The 22,876-nt window shown below is 39.3% G+C and overlaps 1 pseudogene; it reads left to right on the top strand.

Moving 5' to 3' along the window:
- The first annotated feature begins 7,396 nt into the window (after positions 1-7,396).
- On the top strand, positions 7,397-8,417 carry LOC139454867 (putative nuclease HARBI1; annotated as a pseudogene).
- The last annotated feature ends 14,459 nt before the right edge of the window (positions 8,418-22,876 follow it).

The raw sequence follows: 22,876 nt of genomic DNA, 5'->3' as shown, positions 1-22,876 counted from the left end.
TTGTATGTTGTAACATTGATCAAACAACTTTTAACCCAGTGTCGTATGACGCTCATTGAAATCGTCGTAGAAAGAGCATGCTCGATTAAACTTCAAAAGAGTTTAGGTAAGACCAACACAAGGGACACTTAATGTAATGATACATTTATAACCAACGCCGGTTTTTTAGTGCTAGCCCCGTGAGATACCATGCCGCAGTTTAACATGGATACCCTATTCACACACAGTATGTCAACTCATTTTAACCTCCCAAATGTCGAATCTCAGGTAGGGTACCAGGTAGGGTAACAAGAAGTACCATCTCTCAACGTCTTTTGTTATGGGTAGATGTTCCATCCTGTACACTACAGAAGCGGTCTCGCCTGATCGATCTGAGAATGTGTTGTCATCCGACTTTGCGCAGGCGTAGACTATACTAGACTGATCATATTAAGGTCTAGGGGAAATAACTCGCTCCAATTTTCAATTATTTACTCTGCATCGCCATGGGTGGTATTTTGTGTACCTGAACCTACTACTTTTACACACATCATAAAGGTGGTTTACACGAGTTTCTAAGACATTTTTAAATCGACTTTGTGCAAAACTATGGTCTCACATTGAATAAGTCTGAATATTACTCCATTGCACTTGCTATTTAACATGCATCAAATAAAAGCAGGTTTCTATTTCCTTGTGCATGACAACAAATATGATATCAAATCACCTTGTAACAATGAGTGTCAGGGCGAGTATTGCACTTGACATTGAAAACACAGTAAACACGATCATGCTATGCATGATACACACACTTATGGGTGGATGGGTGAGTTGGGTTTAACGCCGCTTTTAACAGTATTCGAGTTATATCGCGGCGTGTCAGCTTAACGTGGGAGGAAAGCCCGAAGTGATGCAGGTCATAGACGTTTACCACTTAGGTGAAACCCACGAGCACGGGTATGGTGCTGACAAACCTGGAAACATAATCGGGGCGAACCGGGATTCGAACCCACAATCATAGGTTTCTGGCGTGCCCAAGGGACGCAACTCTGCACATCGAATCGCGGCGCCTTAGACGACTGGGCCACCCGTGGCCCCCACACGCTTATGCAAAATCGTGTGTGTCTTACAATGGGTCATGGAAAGGGTATTCTTGGTATGTTGTAAAAAAATAAACGTGTTTTCGTCATCATATAGTGAGTATGTGTGCAGGGCTTTACGCTACTTTTAGTAATATTCCAGGAATATCATTGAGACACCAAAAATAGGCTCCACGCATTGTACCCAAGTGGGGAATCGAACCCCGGGGGTTTGTGTGACGAGCCGAGCGAACGCTTTAACCAATAGGCCATCGCCCCTTGTGGTCAAGGTGAATGGTCAAGTTGTGATACAAACAACCAGGCCACACCATTTAAACTTTTGAATCTCCTTACTGAACGTGTCTTTAAATCTAGCAAACGTAAACACAATAAATGTATAAAAAAGATAACATGAAAATTATTAAATTCAAACTTTGTAGAGTAAGTTGGACTGGAGGCAGGTAGGTGAAAATATCTACATTGTGAAGATACTTTACTGGAAACGAAATATACTTACATTGTCGAATGTCACAGGTAACAGGTGTCGATATCCAGGTATCCAAGTATCCAAGAATATAAGCGTAGTACTAAGGAGTTTATATTTGAAATTAAATTTGAAATTTAATCTTTACTTGTAATTAACATTTTTCCTGCTATGGTGTTTGTATAATTTCAATATCGTTATCATAATTGCATACGTAATCAATTAGCAATGTATGGATACCATTGGTGTAGCAGCAAAATGGCGATCGTTTTATACCCTTCAAACCACAAAACAGGTTGAAAAAGTTGCTATTTTCTGTCCTTCAAAATCATATACAGGGTTCAGCTGTAGATATGTATTTACATTTATGTATATAACACAGAGGAGAAACGTTTGACTTAATCCTTTTCCTGTAATTATCTGCAATAATTCAATTAGGATATTTGTGTATATACATCACGTGAAGAGAGTTTGCTTCCAGTTTCAAGGTGCGCATGATATTGAAATGTAATGTTTATTTTCAAATCTTCGCAATGCATAAGAAAGAGAATTTATGGATGTCAACTATTTTATTATGAGGAACACAACGTTTGAGGTGATGAAGAAGTCAGAACATATTCCCAAACGTTGTGTTCCTCTTAGTAAAACAGTTGACATCCATAAATTCTCTTCCTTATGCATTGCAAAGATTTGAAAATAAATATTAAATTTCAATATCATGCGTGTCACTTCTAAATGCCATTCAAAATCTTCGCGATACATATCAAACACTCATTTATAAACGAACAATACACAGTTGGTTTATTATCATATACAGAGTCCGGTTAAGATAGAATTAGTTTTGCATAATTCCCAGTGCATAGTTGTGAAACAGTTCCGTGAGAGCTTGATTTATTTCATTGGTGCAGTGTCAGTCCTATCATTGATTGTCCTCACTTCGCGTCAGCCCTATATTTACTGAAATTCCGACAGATTTCTATGAAAATATAGCCGACAAAGTCCGTGTACGGAAGATTAAGGAGATACTGAGTGAAAACTAGAATCATTCTGTCAGAGTCAGCAATATTCCAAATACATCACAGAGGCATGTAAATACCTGAGACTGGCTCAAGCAAACCAGTGGTTGCTAAAATAAACAATGCTCAATGACCCGAGCTTTTGGGACACGATGGCACACAATCAGTCAGGTAACACGTTGTATAAGTCCGATCACTATTGACTAAAGTCGCCGCTTGGTAGGCCATGAGCAGGAGTAGATGTTAGTCTGATATTTCGTTATGGAATCGTAGAGCCTAGTAGTATATTCGTTCGGGTGTCACGTTGAAGGTCCGGGTGCGATTCGTCACATTTATACAAGGTGTTAAAGCCCATTCTTGGTGTCCGCAACATTATGGTCGAATCGTTTGACAACCACGGGGTTTATGTCCAGAAATTCTCTGAGAAGGGTCGGTGGCACTGGTTGCGCAATCGTCTAAGGCGCCGCGATTCGCTGTGCAGAGTTGCGGCCCTTGGACAAGCCAGAAACCTATGATTGTGGGTTCGAATCCCGGTTCGCCCCGATTATGTTTCTAGGTTTGTCAGCACCATACCCGTGCTCGTGGGTTTCACCGAAGTGGTAAACGTCTGAGACCTGCATCACTTCGGGCTCTCCTCCCACATTAAGCTGACACGCCGCGATATAACTGAAATAATGTTAAAAAGCGGCGTTAAATTCTGAGAAGGGCCAGTAGAACATGAGATAGATTCGATAGGGAAAACCTCACAATGTGTACATATAGCTGGTCTTTTCCTATTAAGGCTCAGGAAATAGTTTCCAAATAAGAATGAAATCAAATCAGATCAAATTAACCAGTAGCTTTGTCATGATAATGTCCTGAGTAGTCCATTATTGACTATAAACAAGGTTATGAAGATAGTTAGGCGGTAGGATGTTCATTTAAAAACTTTTCAATCTCGGCAAACAAGAATTGGGTTGTGTGTTGTGTTATTGTAAAACAAATATCATCTTCTGTTTTATAATTTATACTGTTCAAAATAGAATATTTGAAAAATCACATTCGTGAAACCGTTTGAGTAAATTATACAGCTCATCTAAGGACTTTTGTACTCTCTCTCTTTTTCCCCTTCATTGCATTTAACATAACATGATATTTCACTCAAGTGAACATAACACTTTGACGGAACAATTGTCATACAAGAATTACCTCCCCTTAAAATGTCTCGCTGTCGTAAGTGACTAGCCCGTACACAAACTGTTGACGTTTGTTTCACGTTAGGTCCACATTGACGAGGGAAAATAAGGACAAATGGTCGTTTATGGAGTTAATATCACTTCCTGCCGTTTGTTTTACTCTCGAAAAAGTTTCCTTATAAACTGTAAATTTCTCATTTTCACTCGTCAATCGAGACTGTTCGTTTCGCAAAGCGCCATTTTTGTAGTAGTAGTAGTAGTTTGTTGTTTAACGCCGCACTTAGCAATAATCCAGCTATATGACGGCGGTCTGTAAATAATCGAGTCTGGACCAGACAATCCAGTGATTGATATCATGAGCACCGATCCGCGCAATTGGGATCGTTCTGGGGATTCGGACGACGACGAAGATTTTAATGGTTTTGACGAGGTGTACTACAATCTGAACTTTCAAGAATGGGAGTGGCAGAGGGACTGCAAAGATGGGGACAGAGGAGACAGGGCCCAAGAATATTGACACGGTGAGTGAAGATAGTCGTGCTATAGATTTTTTTCAACTGAATTATAATGATTCTGTGTTTGAAAAGATTATCAGGGCAACGAATGACAATGCAGCCTACAAGAGAACGAACGATCCCAACAACAACAAAGGTGAGTGGTATGACGTATCCCTTGTTGAAATCAAGGCTTTATATGGCATTTTGCTGTACATGGATATCGTCAATTTGACTGGGATAAAATGCATTGGCATTCTGGCATTAAATATACTTTGTTGAAATTTCCAGTCCCTGACATTATGTCCAGAGATAGATTCACTCGGGTAAAAAGGTACCTGCATTTCAGTACTGATAATCCTAATGCTAATGACAAACTGCACAAGATACGCTTCATGCTTGATCATCTCAGGTCTTCTTTTCAGGAACACTACAGTCTCCAACAGCAAGTGTCAGTGGACGAGGCAATGATTCCCTTCAATGGCAGGCTTAGTGTTAAACAGTACAGCCGGTAAAGTTTGGTGTGAAGGTGTGGGTCCTGGCCGATGCTGTCACCGGCTACAGCTCCAACTTTGAAGTTTATGCAGGGAAGTATGGAACAGAAGTTAATTGACAGGTTGGGCTTTCAGGACAGGTTGTTGTTAGCCTTTGTGAGGAAATTCTTGGCAAAGGTCACATCATCTTTACAGATAATTTCTATACAAGTCCTACACTTGCTGATTATCTTTTGATGAGGGGGACGTACCTGTGCGGCACTGTACTGAGCGGCACTGTTCGGATCAACAGGAAAGGCTACCCGACTGCACAGCTACCAACAGGACGAGATGCTACTCGCCTCCACCGTGGATCCATCGACTGGGTTGCCCGTGGAGACTTCGTCGCTACAATGGGGAAGGCCAACAGGCCGGTTTACTTTCCATCTACAGGATTCCCCCTGGAGGGAGGTGGGAGGAGGAAGAAGGATGGATGGTTGGTTGGTTAGTTGGTTTGTTGTTTTACGCCGCACTCAGCAATATTACAGCTATATGACGTCCGTCTGTAAAATCATCGAGTCTGGACCAGACAATCCAGTGATTGATATCATGATCATCCATCCACGCCATTGGGATCGATGACCTGCATCAACCAATTCAGCGGACCTGCATCAACCAATTCAGCGAGCCTGACCTCCCGATCCCGTTAGTCGCCTTTTCCGACAAGCATAGTTGCCATTTACGGCAATCATGGGTTGCTGAAGACCTATTCTAACCCGGATCTTCACGGGTCGGAACTCGGGAGGAACAGTAGCGATGGCAGAGTATGGGAAGTATGTTTAACGCCGCACTCAGCAATATTACAGCTATATGACGGCGGACCCCGGAATCTTCGTGATCAGAACACGCCTGTGAACAAAAGTAAAAAATCTATGAAGTGGTACACGCATGTTGAGATCAAGCTAAGAGAGATTGCCATTTATAATGCATTTGTTCTTGAAGGTACGATCATCGACCACAACCCCCAGGGAAGCCGCAAGAGAGATCTCCTATCCTTCAGACTTGACCTCGCCCATCAACTCATCGGCAACATCACCAACAGGAACACTTCACAGCGACAGCGACATGGTGACAACGAGGAACAGCGTTTGGACTGCAACAACCTCTGGCCTGTTGCAGCAGTATGTAGTGACAGTGTGTGTCGCGTTTGTGCTGAAAAACATCAAGTGTTTCAGACAACCCATCCAGGAGTGACGTACAAAGACAACCCAAGCAAGGGGTCAAAGACGTCTATGAAGTGTTGTAAGTGTGACGTTCCACTTTGCTGTTCATCTAAGAAAAATTGTTTCCAAGAGTACCACACTAAGGTCCAGTATTGGTGCTGATTATTTCAACGAAGTCCTTTGCCACAAACATTTGTAAATAATGTAACTATATTTATTACCACTTTCTATAATTGTAAAAGTATTTATTTCCACTTCTTATATTTGTAAATATATTTATTACCTCTTTCATATACATAAATCTATTTTCCACTTTAGTGATACTTTTATTTATTACGTTTTGCTTGTTTAAATTTTAGAGTTTGTTATACTGTGATACGTTTTCCTTTCAGGTTGTAGTTCCATGAATATACTCCGTAATCACACATCTGTCTGCAACTCAATGTAATATATTGTAATGTAATTACCTAATCCCATGCATCATAGGTAAATTAAATGTATTTCTTTTGTGTAATAGAACTTCTTTTCAGCACATGTAAGCCGTTTTTCATAAAGATGTAAATGTTTGACAAGTACATTTTAGCAATAAAAGTATTGGTAACTTATTTCTTCTCAGTAGTAGTTTACATAATAATTATCCTTCAAACACAAACATTCAAAGTAACTTTTGACATATATATGTGTTTTTCAAGCTTATATCTTGCAGATTACAATTTGAAAAGGGAGGCAACTCTTGGCTACAACTTTTTTCTTTTTTTTCTGATTGCAATCCAAATTGTAGTTGGCCGTCGGTTTGTCGTATGTCCTTGTATTTTGCACAATTTGAATAAAATGTATTTCCATATTCATGTTTGTTTTCTTGTGTTTTTTTCATTCAAACTTAAATTTTCGTAACTAATACTTATCTATTAATTGAATTATTAAGTACTAATTTAATTTATTATGCAAGTGTAAATAGCCATGTATCGTAAATATTTTTTCACAACTTGTATATTTGTAGGACTTACAATCCTTTCAGCTCAATCTGTGATCTTTCTTGTAGTAGCTGTGGTTTAATGTTCAAGTCATGGGAAAATTACTATTTAATTATTTAAATACTTAATTTTTGTTTCATATCCAGATAAAAAGAACCAAAAATATCTTATATTTGTGTTTTTACCTGTGTTAACGAGTCTACCTAAGATAAGTAATTTGTGTATAGAAAACAAAAGTCAGTAACACCTGGGATTACCTGTGCCGTCGTAAGAGCATCGAGTGGTCAGGGGTCGTATTTATCAAACAACTTAAGTTATAAATAAAACTTACGTCAGTTAATAAACTTAGTTTAGTTGTTTTATTGACTTAAGTTTAGTAGAAAAACTAAGGTCATATTTATCAATAGACTTAGACTTAAGTTTTGTTATTTTTTTTACTGAACTTTTAAGACTCACCTTGCTAGACTTAAATCATATATTTTTTATCACGTGAAACAAAATGGCCGCCAGACGTAATCCAAGAATATTTAATGAAAGAAGCTTTAAGAGATGTACAACATTCATTAGATGATTATGATCTGATACAGCGCTACAGATTTGACAGGAACAGGGTTGTTCACATTTGTGATATTCTTGAGCAGACTCGATTATTTACAGACCGCTGTCATGTACGGTAGCTGGAATATTGCTGAGTGCGGCGTTAAACAACAAACCAACCAACCTACTTGAGCAGGAGTTGTGTCCAGTAACACAGCAGAGTTGTGCGGGTGCTGCGTTACCCCAAGGTGCCTGTCACTTTGGGTTATCTTGCTACTGGCAAAATTCACAAATGTGTAATGGTGATGACCATTGGCTAAGCCAACCCACTATCTCAAGGGTTATCTTCCAAACACTTGACAGCCTCACAAGGCACCGTATCCTTTGTAGATTTGTCACCTTTTCTGTGCAACCCCAAGAAATAAGACGCCATCAACGTCGTTTCTATCAGACAGCCAACCTCCACGGTATTGTTGGGGTAATTGACGGCATTCAGATTCAGGCCCCATCAGTTAATGAGAATGAATTAGTCACAGGCATTATTACCATAAAAGTGTAAAGACACAGCATTTGACAGCGACGATCGCATCATCGACATTGTTGCACGTTGGCCTGGCGCAACACAAGAGTCCCGCATTTTGACCACGAGTGGGTTATGTCGGATGTTTGAGGGGAACCGGCTTCCTGTAAGTTGACCGTTCGCTGACTTGGTTGATGCATGTTATCGAATCCAAGTGCGTGGATCGAGGCTCATGATATTAATCACTAGATTGTCAGGTCCAGACTAGATTATTTACAGACCGCCGTCTTATTGTTGGAACATTGCGGAGTGCGGCGTTACACAACAAAGAAAAAGACATAAGAAAACAAGGAGTTCTGTTGAGAGGGGCTTTGGGCAGTTGAAACGGAGGTTTCATGTATTACATGGGGAAATCTGACTTTCCCCGCACAAGGCTTGCAAGGTTTGTTTGTTTGTTGTTTAACGCCGCACTCAGCAATATTCCAGCTATATGACGGCGGTCTGTAATTAATCGAGTCTGGACCAGACAATCCAGATTGATATCATGCGGATCGATCAACGCAATTTGGATCGATGACATGCATCAACCAAGTCAGCGAGCCTGACCACCCGATCCCGTTAGTCGCTGTTTACGACAAGCATAGTCGCCTTTTACGGCAAGCATGGGTTGCTGAAGACCTATTCCATCCCCCAATCTTCACGGGTCCATTTAGCCATGAAGTATTACAATGTAATAGGCTCTTCATCAAAAAGATGGAATTGGCAAGATTTCAAGTAATTCCCCTTTTTCCTCAAAATGAGATATTATGACTCATTGATCATGGCAGTAAAATTAAACCTATTCATACACTATATTATGCCGGAAAAAAAGACATTAAAAAATATTTATTGATAGATTGAGGCCACATTAATTCATGAATAGGTATAAAAAAAATTAGCTTTCTTGGTAGCTATATCAATGGTGGAAAATCAAGAGTACAATATACATGTAATTACTGTTGTTATAAGAGATATGAACAACGAACAAAAACTGTAACATCTGTCCCTCAAAATGTTCATTATGAAATGTCATCCGTAAAAAGGCGACTATAGGGGGTGTAAGTAGGTCACGGGACTACGCGAGACATAACGTTATTTAGTACTTCCGGTGACAAACAACGTCTCGCGGCAATGGCGACAGCAGTGTTACGTCGGACAGGGCCCGGCGAATCATATTTGGAACACGCAGGTGTAACTTAGAAAAACATGACATTGTCACAGGCATTAAAACACTGGAGATGGGGAACATGAATAGCAAGTGTTGGCTTGTCAAAGCAGTTGCAGTGTTGTCAAGACGTCCTATGGTCGATGTGAAACTGGCCGCTACCCATTCATAAATATTGAGGTAAGTTTTTTGCACACTTCTGATAAGTTGGTATAATTGTCAGTGTTGATAAGGCAATACTGGTCGGTTCATGGTTCATCATCACACGTACAATGGTGTTGGCGTTGTAAAATGAGCATAAACATTCGTTCTGAAGGTATTTCAATATGCTCTCGGTTTATGCACCATACAATGTTATGGCAAATTTTCATTACATCTATCCTTAACCTTTTCCAATAATAAATGTTCAGCTCTGATAAGGAACGTCACAAAATTATATTTGTAGGTCCAGGGGAGATGACACAAACTATAGTCATATTTAAAGAAGGCCTATCATGTGCATGTTGGCAATGCAAATTTTGTCAATACTTAATGTTGTGCAAGGAGACTTATGGGGAGGCCTGTGTAAATAAATAAGGATATGTGCCAATATCACGATGATAATGTTATGTGCACTAAAAAATCAGGTTTTATTCACACAAAAAAAAATATTAATCTAATTTGTAAATAATGATGATTAAATCCTTGCAGTGTTTGTTTTTAAGATCTCTGAAAAGTGACCTCACTTAAATGTATTCTGTATGATGTGAATAGACTTGATCATTACAACCCCATTTAGCATTTGTTTATCATATTCAGTTGAAGGTACAATGTACATGCTTAATTTATTAAGTATATCTTGATGTGGGCATTGTAAGAAATGACTGGTATTTTAGAAGTATATATTATATGATCTCATTAGTGTTATTTATCTTTTGCAGTTGGGCCATATTTCCATGTTTGAGGGGAGAAAGATTTCCTCATCTGACCCACGAGTAGATGCATATGGATCACCAGAATTACCTTGATGCCAAACATAACTGCACCTCAAGAGCATCTCGGACAATAACATATTTTTGGGAATATTTTGTGGTTAAGCACTGCATTGCCTATGAAAGAACAACTCTTGTTGTGTATACAGATGTAAACATATTAAAGTTCTATCTGAAGTACTGGTTCTGTAAATGATGTCTGTGAACATCAGAATACACCATATACACTGGACACTTGCTGGAACAGGACCTACTTGTCATCAACATGGTGTTGCAGAACATCTTGGGACTCTCCAGTCCAGTGTGAATCTAGATACTGACACCAGTAACAGTGCATGCTGGCACATTTATTTGTTCAGGTTTGGCATTTGGGAATATTTGCCATGAATGTTTAATACTTGTGACCTTGGAATAAAATTACTGAATAGATCTGAAGCTTATTTATTGTTTTTTGTCTGGGATAATGCCATACAAAAAAAGTCTTTTTAATATTTCTGGTATCAGCCATGATACTGATTTGATATTGAATATAATATCATAACAATGCACATGGAATGTTTATGGGTCAAGAGTTTCCAAAAAAATACAACAGATGCTTACCAATGAAAATTTAACTTAACCAATGGCATGGCAGTTGTTGCTTTGTGAAATGAATTCTTTGTTGAAATATCAACATGTCTTGTTTTTGCATCGCTGTTTTAGGGTCCAGCATGCAAATTACACTGATTCATAGAACAATAGCCAATAAACATTGACATTTCTTGACCAGATCTTAAAACAGATTGGTCCAAATGGATAGCGAAAAATGTGAAATGTCAGTTACCTCATTTGTTTGACTTGGATTTTGAGCAGAATATTTGAAATACACAAATATATGAAAAATAGGTGCAATTGTTTCTATCTCTGCATCAAGTCAATATGGTTGCACTAAATTTGTGTTCATCAGTGTTGATTGAGTGATAAGGTAAATGTATTAATGTTTTGGACTTGTGGCAATTTTCTTTACTTGGTTCAATTGAGCCTCACAACCAGAAATATTAATTTAAAAAACCCTACCGTTCATCACAATTAATCCTGCTATCAATCACAGTCTGCAGTGTCATAACAATTATATTGCTGACAAGGTGTAACACTTTTATTTCTTCCCTCAGAATAACATTACACTTCATATAATAGTAAGAATCTTTCTTAATGTAGGACATGTCATTGGTGATCGCCTACACAATTCAGTGTATTTGTCTTGCATTTTGGCCACTTCTGACTTGAATTTGCTGTGTGCTGGATGCTGCTTCGACTTTTGGTTGCTGTACAGCAGAAATTCACTCCTGCATAACCAAGAAAAAAAACATTCATGTTCTGCAACAACATAGAGCTAGACATCAAGTACATACACAGTGTAAAATTACCATTGTCTAACACCAGTTCTATTCATCACCGGACTAACAAATAATGTTTACACAATTTGAAAAATAGGTATATCACTGTGAATATTCATATGGAATACTAACAGCAGTTACTTGTTGCACAAACCTGAAACCACCTAAGACTAAGAGGTCTTCAACTGAATTTCGCAAGTAAAATAAAAAAAAAAATTTTGACTGACACAATTTCATTATGCCCATAATATTGTATATTCGAATGGAATTCGAAATCAAGGGATATGTGTGTTTTACAGGTTAGGGTTTGATATATTTATTTCAAATACTAAATTATAGTCATCGATATAATGTATTGATTTGGTTTCATGGTTATTTGATTAACTATTGAGTGATTTGTGACACTATAATTTTGTTTATGTTTATAATAGAAGTTTCACATATATTCTTTTTTGGTGCATGTTGAGAGGACATTTATTTAATTAGCGTAATTATTTTTGGGATTAATATATATATTGGCAGGGCTATGAAAATCATTCATCCAAAATAGGTTATTAAACTTTTAATTATTTCAATAAACCATTTTTGAGTCTGTGTGTGTGTGTGTGTGTGTGTGTGTGTCTTCCTTAATTTTTGTCATCCTTTACATTTAGATGAGAGTAAAACTTTAGTTCAAGCCTACCAAAGTGCAAATAATAATAACTCTGCATGTTATTATAACTATTCACATTAAATATACAAACTCATTTTGATAATTACACAACAATTTATGCATATGCTTTATACATTGCATAAACCTTCCTTCATACAAAACATATTTTAAAAATAAGTTTCTCATCAAAGCTAACAAATGCCATAATGGAAAATTATTTACTTTATTAAAGGTGAGTGACAGAGCAAATATATATATATATGACCAAATATAATGCATTTTTTAAATTTAAGTTTCAAACATATGACTGGTTTATTAAATACTATAAATACTAAAAAAATAAATTAATAGAATATCCTTAAATATATTTCACGTTTAAAAATATGTTCATAGCATAAATATTCCAAATTTCATCCTCCAAATCTTGCCTAATAATTTAATGCCTATTCAAACTGTCAAAGGCACGGCTTCCTTGACACTGCTCATGCTGTCAGATACCAGAATACCATGGTAAGTTGGGTAATGTGGCCTACCTATTAGTAGTTACATCTTCATAAATAATCTAACATCAGAGAAACATGTAACACATCCTCCGTAATCATAAAACACTGTCCACTGAGACTATAAATACGCGTCTGAACGATAGTACCGCACTGGTTGTTAAAATTATTTTAAAGGTAAAGAAAAGAACACATACCTTTACGAACGGTCCTATGGTTGTCAGTTGTCAATCAGGAACCAATACACCTTGCAGGAATGACAAATAACCGATCATATTATACCGAAATAAGTAAACTTTTACGACTGTCAACAGCGGTGACAACCAAGTATGGTAGTATACTTGGTCCCGTCTACAGAGTTAGCTTTGGCGGTCGCGCATTTCGAAAGCAGAACTAGTTCATGAATATTGGCATGTCACCGGAAATGCTGGTACCGGAAGTAGCGCTTCGCGAGACTTACAGGCCCTATACTTGTCGTAATATGCAACTAATGGGTTCGGGTGGTCAGGCTCGCTGACTTGGTTGATGCATGTCATCGATCCCAATTGCGTGGATCGATGCTCATGATATCAATCACTGGATTGTCTGGTCCGGGCTCGATTATTTACAGACCGCCGTCATATAGCTAGAATATTGCTGAGTGCGGCGTTAAACGACAAACCAACCACATCCTACTGTGATCCGTGAGGATCAGGGGTAGACTAGGTCTTCAGCAACCCATGATTGCCGTAAAAGGAGACTTTGCTTGTCGTAAGAGGTTAACCCTTTGGCCCCGACTTGCCCGTTTTATCGGGCAGCATACATCACAGCCCAGTCCACTGCTGCCCGATAAATCAGGCATGCAGCTACTGTCAAAGTCCCTCACACGACTGACCGCTAAATCGGGCGGCATTCTACTTCCTTTCCCGTGTGTAATATCGTTCTAAAAATAGAAACGAGATCTAGACGTGATGATACGTCATTCCATTTTATTTTCCGCGCGAACTTCGAGAGTAGGTATAACGTGTTTTCGCGACAGGTACATTTTCTTGTTTGAATCGATAAATTCCTTGCGTAATGGCGGCCAACTGCTATTCGGATAGCGATCAGATGTCTGATAACGACCTTTTCGGGAATGATAATGTTTTTGATATGATTAATTTACGCGAAGGGGAGAGGGAATTTCGCGATCTTTTGGGGGATTCCGACGACTATGATTTTGATGGTTTTGACGAGGTGTACTCCCCTCTGAACTTTCAAGAATGGGAGTGGCAGAGGGACTACAAAGGTGGAGACATGGGTTTTTTTGCAGAGGAGACTCGGCCCAAGAATATTGACACGGTGAGTGAAGATAGTCGTATTACAATGATTCTGTGTTTGAAAAGATTATCAGGGCAACGAATGACAATGCAGCCTACAAGAGAACGAACGATCCCAACAACAACAAAGGTGAGTGGTATGACCTATCTCTTGTTGAAATCAAGGCTTTTTATGACATTTTGCTGTACATGGATATCGTCAAACTTAACAGAGATGAAATGTATTGACATTCTGGCATTAAATATCCTTTGTTGAAATTTCCAGTCCCTGACATTATGTCCAGAGATAGATTCACTCAGGTAAAAAGGTACCTGTATTTCAGTACTGATAATCCTAATGCTAATGACAACTGCAAAAGGTACGCTACAGTCTTGATCATCTCAAGTCTTCTTTTCAGGAACACTACAGTCTCCATCAGCAAGTGTCAGTGGACGAGGCAGGCTTAGTATTAAACAGTACAGCCGGTAACGTTTGGTGTGAAGGTGTGGTGGGTCCTGGCCGATTCTGTCACCGGCTACTGTTCCAACTTTGAAGTTGATGCAGGGAAGAATGGAACAGTAGTCAATCGACAGCTTCGGCTTTCAGGACAGGTTGTTGTTAGCCTTTGTAAGGAAATTCTTTGCAAAGGTCACATCATCTTTACAGATAACTTCTACACTTGCTGATTATCTTATTTCGAAGGGGATGTACCTGTGCGGCACTGTTCGGATCAACAGGAAAGGCTACCCGACGGCACAGCTACCAACAGGAAGAGATGCTACTCGCCTCCACCGTGGATCCATCGACTGGTTTGCCCGGGGAGACTTCGTTGCTATGATGTGGAAGGCCAACAGGCCGGTCAACTTTCCATCTACTGGATTTCCCCTGGAGGAAGGACTGACGACAAAGAGGAGGAAGAAGGATGGAACTTGCATTAAGAGCGGCGCTGGCAGAGTACGGGAAGTACATGGGGTGTGTGTGTGTGTGTGTGTGTGTGTGTGTGTGTGTGTGTGTGTGGACAAGCTTGATCAGAACATGGGTGTGAACAAAAGTAAAAAATCTATGAAGTGGTACACGCGTGTTGAGATACAGCAAAGAGAGATTGCCATTTATAATGCATTTCTTCTTGAAGGTACGATCATCGACCACAACCCCCAGGGAAGCCGCAAGAGACATCTCCTGTCCTTCAGACTTGACCTGGCCCATCAGCTCATCGGCAACATCACCATCAGGAACACTTCACAGTGACCACGAGGAACAGCGTCTGGACTGCAACAACCACTGGCCTGTTGCAGCAGTAAGTAGTGACTGTGCGTGTCGCGTTCGTGCTGAAAAACATCAAGTGTTTCAGACAACCCATACCGGAGTGCCGTATAAAGACCAGAGATTTGGTTGTTTGGTATGTTGTTTAACGCCGCAATTAGCAATATTATAGCTATATGACGGCGGTCTGTAAATAAACGAGTCTGGACCAGACAATCCAGTGATTGACATCATGAGCATCGATCCACGCAATTGGGATCGATGACATGCATCAACCAAGTCAGCGAGCCTGACCACCCGATCCCGTTAGTCGCCTTTTACGACAAGCATGGTTTGTACAAAGACAACCCATGCAAGAGGTCAAAGACGTCTATGAAGTGCTCCAAGTGTGACGTTCCACTTTGCTGTTCATCTAAGAAGAATTGTTTCCAAGAGTACCACACTAAGGTCCAGTATTGGTGCTGAATATTTCAACGAAGTCCTTTGCCACAAACATTTGTTATTAATGTAACTATATTTATTACCACTTTTTATTATTGTAAAAATATTTATTTCCACTTCTTATATTTGTAAATATATTTATTACCTCTTTTATATACACAAATCTATTTTCCACGTTTTGCTTGTTTACATTTTAGAGTTTGTTATACTGTGATAAGTTTTCCTTTCAGGTTGTAGTTCCATGAATATACTCCGTAATCACACATCTGTCTGCATCTCAATGTAATATATTGTACTGTAATTACCTAATTCCATGCATCATAGGTAAATGAAATGTAATTTTTTGGTCTAATAGAACTTCTTTTCAGCACATGTAAGCCGTTTTTTATAAAGATGTAAATTTTTGACAAGTAAATTTTAGCAATAAAAGTATTGGTAACTTATTTCTTCTCAGTAGTAGTTAACAATAATTATCCTTCAAACACAAACATTAAATTATTCTAGTTATGAATAACTTAAAAAGTAACTTTTGACATATATATGTGGGTTTTTCAAGCTTATATCTTGCAGATTACAATTTGAAAAGGGAGGCCACTCTTGACTACAACTATTTTATTTGTTTTTCCGATCGCAATCCAAATTGTAGTTGGCCGTCGGTTTGTCGTATGTCCTTGTATTTTGCACAATTTGAATAAAATGTATTTCCATATTCATGTTTGTTTTCTTGGGTTTTTTCATCCAAGTTTAAATTTTAGTAACTTTAATAATTATTTATTAATTGAATTATTAAGTACTAATTTAATTTATTATGCAATTGTAAATAGCAATGTATCGTAAATATGTTATCACAACTTGTTTATTTGTAGGACTTACAATCTTTCCGTCTTTTCAGCTCAATCTGTGATCTTTCTTGTAGTAGCTGTGTTTCAATGTTCAGGTTATGTGAAAAATTACTATTTAATTATTTAATTACTTAATTTTTGTTTCATATCCAGATAAAAAGAACCAAAAATATCTTATATTTGTGTTTTTACCCGTGTTAACGATTTTACATAAGATAAGTAATATGTGACATCAGTATAGAAAACAAAGTCAGTAACACCTGGGATTACCTGTGCCGTCGTAAGAGCATCGAGTGGTCAGGGGTCGTATTTATCAAACAACTTAAGTCATAAATAAAACTTACGTCAGTTAATAAACTTGGTTTTGTTGTTTTATTGACTTAAGTTAAGTAGATTAACTAAGGTCATATTTATCAATAGACTTAGACTTAAGTTTTGTTTTATTTTTTTACTGAACTTTTAAGACTCACCTTGCTAGGCTTAAATCATATCTTCTTATCACGTGAAACAAAATGGCCGCCAGACGTAATCCAAGACTATTTAATGAAAGAAGCTTTAAGAGATGTACTACATTCATTAGATGATAATGATCTGATACAGCGCTACAGATTTGACAGGAACAGTGTTGTTAACATTTGTGATATACTTGAGCAGACAATCACTGGATTGTCTGGTCCAGACTCGTCAGACCGCCGTCATATAGCTGGAATATTGCTGAATACGGCGTTAAACAACAAACCAACCAACCTACTTGAGCAGGAGTTGTGCCGTGTCCTGCGTTACTCCAAGGTGCTTCTCACTTTGGGTTATCTTGCTATTGGCATTTATCAAATGTGTAATGGTGTTGACCATTGGCTGAGCCAAACCCACTATCTCAAGGGTTATCTTCCAAACGCTTGACAGCCTCACAAGTCACCGTATCCTTTGTAGATTTGTCACCTTTTCTGTGCAACCCCAAGAAATAAGACGCCATCAACATCCTTTCTATCAGACAGCCAACCTCCACGGTATTGTTGGGGTAATTGACGGCAATCTGATTCAGGCCCAATCAGTTAATGAGAATGAATTAGTCACAGGCACATTAACCATAATAGTGTAAATACACAGTGTCTGACAGCGACGATCGCATCATCGACATTGTTGCACGTTGGCCTGGCGCAACACAAGAGTCCCGCATTTTGACCACAAGTGGGTTTATGTCTGATGTTTGAGGGGAACCGGCTTCCTGTAAGTTGACCGTTCGCTGACTTGGTTAATGCATGTTATCGAATCCAAGTGCGTGGATCAAGGCTCTGATATTAATCACTGGATTGTCCGGTCCAGACTCGATTATTTACAACAGACAGCCGTCTTATTGTTGGAACATTGTGGACAAACAACAAAGAAACAGACATAAGAAAACCAGCTGTGTTGAGAGGAGCATGGGGCAGTTGAAACGGAGGTTTCATGTATTACATGGGGAAATCTGTCTTTCCCCGCACAAGGCTTGCAAGGTATAGAAATTAAAAAATGTTTTTTTCTCAATTGCAGTAGAAACAAGGAGAGTCTTCTTAGACTCAGACTTTTATACAGTTATTCATTTTTCACAATAATTATTGTCAGGACTAAATATACTGTAGGTTGAAAAATAAACAAACACAATTAATACAGTCAACATTAATTTCTATTTAATGACTGCAACATTTCATAAACATGATATTAAACTCACTCACTGTCATGTGTACTTGTAAACAAAGTCAATGCGATTTCCCAATCTGTATAATGTATCTGTATCGATGGTCAATATTCATTTTCTTTTGACTTATTTTATATCTTGCTTTAGAAAATATTTAGGCAAATATATCTGAGATCAAACAGTACCTAGTAACATTTTAGAAATGCTTACCGTACATTTCATTTTGTCAAATTCAACACATTCAAAAATATTTGAGAAGTGGCCCAAAACGAAAAAGTCTTTGTGGCAACCGACCCGTGAAGATCGGGGGTAGAAACCCATGCAAACTTCAGCAACCCATGCTTGTCGTAAAAGGCGACTAACCGGATCGGGTGGTCAGGCTCGCTGACTTGGTTGATGCATGTCATCGATCCCAATAGCGTGGAAATATGCTCGTGATATTAATCACTGGATTGTCTGGTCCAGATTCGATCTTTTACAGACAACCGCCATATAGCTGGAATATTGCTGAGTGCGGCGTTAAACAACAAACCAACCAACTTTGTGGCAACCAAATTAAATTGACTATATTACCGGGCTCAAATACTGAAGTTGTCAGTCAGCACTGTAGAGGCGGAGATTTTGGAAATGCCACATCACTAGATTAATGTTTTTGTTTAACGCCGCGTTCAGCAATATTCCAGCTATATGACGGCGGACTGTAAATAGTCGAATCTGGACCAGACAATCAGGTCATTGATATCATAAGCACCGATCCACGCAATTGGTTTGGTTTGTTTGTTTGTTGTTTAACGCCGGACTCGGCAAAATCAAGCTATATGACGGCGGTCTGTTAAATAATCGAGTGTTGACCAGACAATCCAGTGATTTATATCATGATTATCGATCCACTCAAATGGGATCGATGACATGCATCAACCAAGTCAGCGAGCCTGACCACCCGATCCCGTTAGTCGCCTTTTACGACAAGCATGGGTTGCTGAAGACCTATTCTAGCCCGGATCTTCACGGGTCTCCGCGCAATTGGGATCGATGACATGCATTTTACCAAGTCAGCGAGCCTGACCACCCGATTCCGTTAGTAAAGGGGTTAGTTACGACAAGCATAATCGCCTTTTACGGTAGACTAGGTCTTCAGCAGCCCATGATTGCCGTTAAAGGCAACTTTGCTTGTCGAAAGAGGTTAACCCTTTGGCCCCACAATTCAGGCAGCTACTGTCCAAGTCCCTCACACGACTGACCGCTAAATCGGGCGCCTTCTACTTCCTTTCTCGTGTGTAATCTCGTTCTAAAAATAGAAACGAGATCTGGACGTGATAATACGTCTATTCATTCTATTTCGAGAACATCGAGAGTACATGTAGGTAACGTGTTTTCGCGACAGGTAAATTTTCTTGTTTGAATCGATAAATTCCTTGCGTAATGGCGGCCAACTACGATTCGGATAGCGATCAGATGTCTGATGACGACCTTTTGGGAATGATAATATTTTTGATATGATTAATTTACGCGAAGGGGAAAGGGAATTTCGCGATCTTTTGGGGGATTTGGACGACGACGAAGATTTTGATGATTTTGACGAGGTGTACTCCCCATTGAACTTTCAAGAATGGGAAAGGTAGAGGGACTACAAAGGTGGAGACATGAGGAGACTCGGCCCAAGAATATTGACACGGTGAGTGAAGATAGTCGTATTACAATGATTCTTTGTTTGAAAAGATTATCAGGGCAGCGAATGACAATGCAGCCTTCAAGAGAACGAACGATCCCAACAACAACAAAGGTGAGTGGTATGACGTATCTCTTGTTGAAATCAAGGCTTTATATGGCATTTTGGTGTACGTGGATATCGTCAAACTTGACAGGGATCAAATGTATTGGCATTCTGGCATTAAGAATCCTTTGTTGAAATTTCCAGTCCTTGACATTATGTCCAGAGATAGATTCATTCAGGTAAAAAGGTACCTGCAATTCAGTATTGATATGCTAATGCTAATGACAAACTGCACAAGGTACGCAACATGCTTGATCATCTCAGGTCTTCTTTTCAGGAACACTACAGTCTCCAACAGCAAGTGTCACTGGACGAGGCAATGATTCCCTTCAATGGCAGGCTTAGTGTTAAACAGTACAGCAGGTAAAGTTTGTTGTGGGTCCTGACACCGGCTACTGTTCCAACTTTGAAGTTTATGCAGGGAAGTATTGGAACAGTAGTCGATCGACAGCTTGGGCTTTGAAAGGAAATTCTTGGCCAAGGTCACATCATTTTTACAGATAATTTCTATACAAGTCCTACACTTGCTGATTATCTTTTGTGGAAGGGGACGTACAGGATCAACAGGAAAGGCTACCCGACGGCACAGCTACCAACAGGAAGAGATGCTACTCGCCTCCACCGTGGATCCAACGACTGGGTTGTCTGTGGAGACTTCGTCGTTACTATGTGGAAGGCCAACAGGCTGGTCTATCTACAGCATTCCCTCCCCCGGAGGAAGAAGGATGGAACTCGGGAGGCACTTGCAGTAACACCAGCGGTTGTAGAGTATGGGAAGTACATGGGGGTGTAGATAAGCTTGATCAGAACATGCGTGTGAACAAAAGTAAAAAATCTATGAAGTGGTACACGCGTGTTGAGATCAAGCAAAGAGAGATTGCCATTGATAATGCATTTCTTCTTGAAGGTACAATCATCGACCATAACCCCCAGGGAAGCCGCAAGAGACATCTCTTGTCCTTCAGACTTGACCTGGCCCATCTGCAACATCACCAACAGGAACACTTCACAGCGACATGGTGACTACGAGGAACAGCGTCTGGACTGCAACAACCACTGGCCTGTTACAGCAGTACGTAGTGTAGTGACTGTGCGTGTCGCGTTTCTGCTGAAAAACATCAAGTGTTTCAGACAACCCATCCAGGCATGCCGTACAAAGACGCCGCACTCAGCAATATTCCAGCTATATGACGGCGGTTTGTGAATAATCGAGTCTGGACCAGACAATCCATTGATTAATATCATGAGCATCGATGCATCAACCAAGTCAGCGAGCCTGACCACCCGATCCCGTTAGTCGCCTTTTACAAATGCAAGGAGTCAAAGACGTCTATGAAGTGCTCCAAGTGTGACGTTCCACTTTGCTGTTCATTAAAGGAGAATTGTTTCCAAAAATACCACACTAATAAGGTTCAGTATTGGTGCTGATTATTTCAACCCAGTCCTTTGCCACAAACATTGTAAATAATGTAAATATATTTATTTCCACTTTTAATAATTGTGAAAATATTTATTTCCACTTTTCATGTTTGTCAAAATATATATATATATATATATATATATTGTATTATTATTTATTACATTACCTTTTACACCTAGTTTACACTTTAGTGATACTTTTAATTATTTATTACGTTTTGTCTGGACCAGACAATCCAGTGATTGACATCATGATCATCGATCCATGCAAATTGGGATCGATGACATGTATCAACCAGTTCAGTGAGCCTGACTACCCGATTCCGTTAGTCGCCTTTTACGGCAGGTATGGATTGCTGTAGACCTATTCTACCCCGGGATCTTCACGGGTCTCTTATATTAGTTAACGAGTTTACCTAAGAGGCGCTAAGTGTATCATAAGTAATACGTGAGATCAGTGTAGAAAACAGTACCAAGTGTTGTAAATTTGTTAACAGATGCGCATGAAGAGGATTTACCTGTAACACCTGGGATGACCTGTGCCGTCCACCGCGTTGTATCTGTGATTTATTTTTGTGATTCTGAATACAATTTGAACCCAAATTCATTGTCTGCTATCATTTTTTCAGTGTTTTAGTCATCACCAGTAATAAGAAAATAACAAAGGTTAGAGACAATAACAACAAAGGATATGATAAGTATATATTAAAAGCAAGTTTCTGGAAGAAAAAAGGGCATTAAAACTGACAGTGTGATTTTTCAATAATACTGCCAGGGAGGTCAGTGTACAGGTTTTTGTCAGGGACAGCAGTGTTTCAAGGGACATATTTAACTCTGGGGCAGCCAGGCATGAAAGAGCTAACGGGATCGTGTGGTCAGGCTCGCTGACTTGGTTGATGCATGTCATCGATCCCAATTGCGTGGAGCGATGCTCATGAGATCAATCACTGGATTGTCAGGTCCATACTCAATTATTTACAGACCGTCGTCATATAACTGGAATATTGCTGAGTGCGGCGTTTAACAAACAAACATCCTACTGAGAGTATGTTACGTTTTACTAAACACCTACCTAGGTAATATGTTCCTGTGCAGGGTTGCATCAGATCAGCAAAGAGAGGAATGTGCCCATGCCAGCTGTAAATGGAAACAGGAAACTAATCCGGACAGCTAACTGAGGTCTGTAGCAACAGGATTGAGATATAGGGACTGTTTTGAATCTCCTACTTCAATCCATGGAAGTATTTCCTGCTACTATTACTTGGCACTCTAAGAATACTGATGCATCTAATTATATAGATCAATATCACTGCATGACCAGCTGTGTATGCAAAACCATGGTTGGTTTGGTTGGTTGGTTGTTTTACGCCGCACTCAGCAATATTCCAGCTCTATATGACGGCGGTCTGTAAATAATCGAATCTGGACCAGACAATCCAGTGATTAATATCATGAGCATCGGTCCACGCAATTGGGACCGATTACATGCATCAATCAAGTCAGATGGCCTGACCACCCGATCCCGTT

This window comes from Haliotis cracherodii, unplaced genomic scaffold, assembly GCF_022045235.1.
Source record: "Haliotis cracherodii isolate W230 unplaced genomic scaffold, xgHalCrac1.p SCAF_11, whole genome shotgun sequence".
Classification (NCBI taxonomy): domain Eukaryota; kingdom Metazoa; phylum Mollusca; class Gastropoda; order Lepetellida; family Haliotidae; genus Haliotis; species Haliotis cracherodii.
The sequence above is the reverse complement of the archived record's forward strand: the minus strand, read 5'-3'. Positions and strand labels throughout refer to the sequence as shown.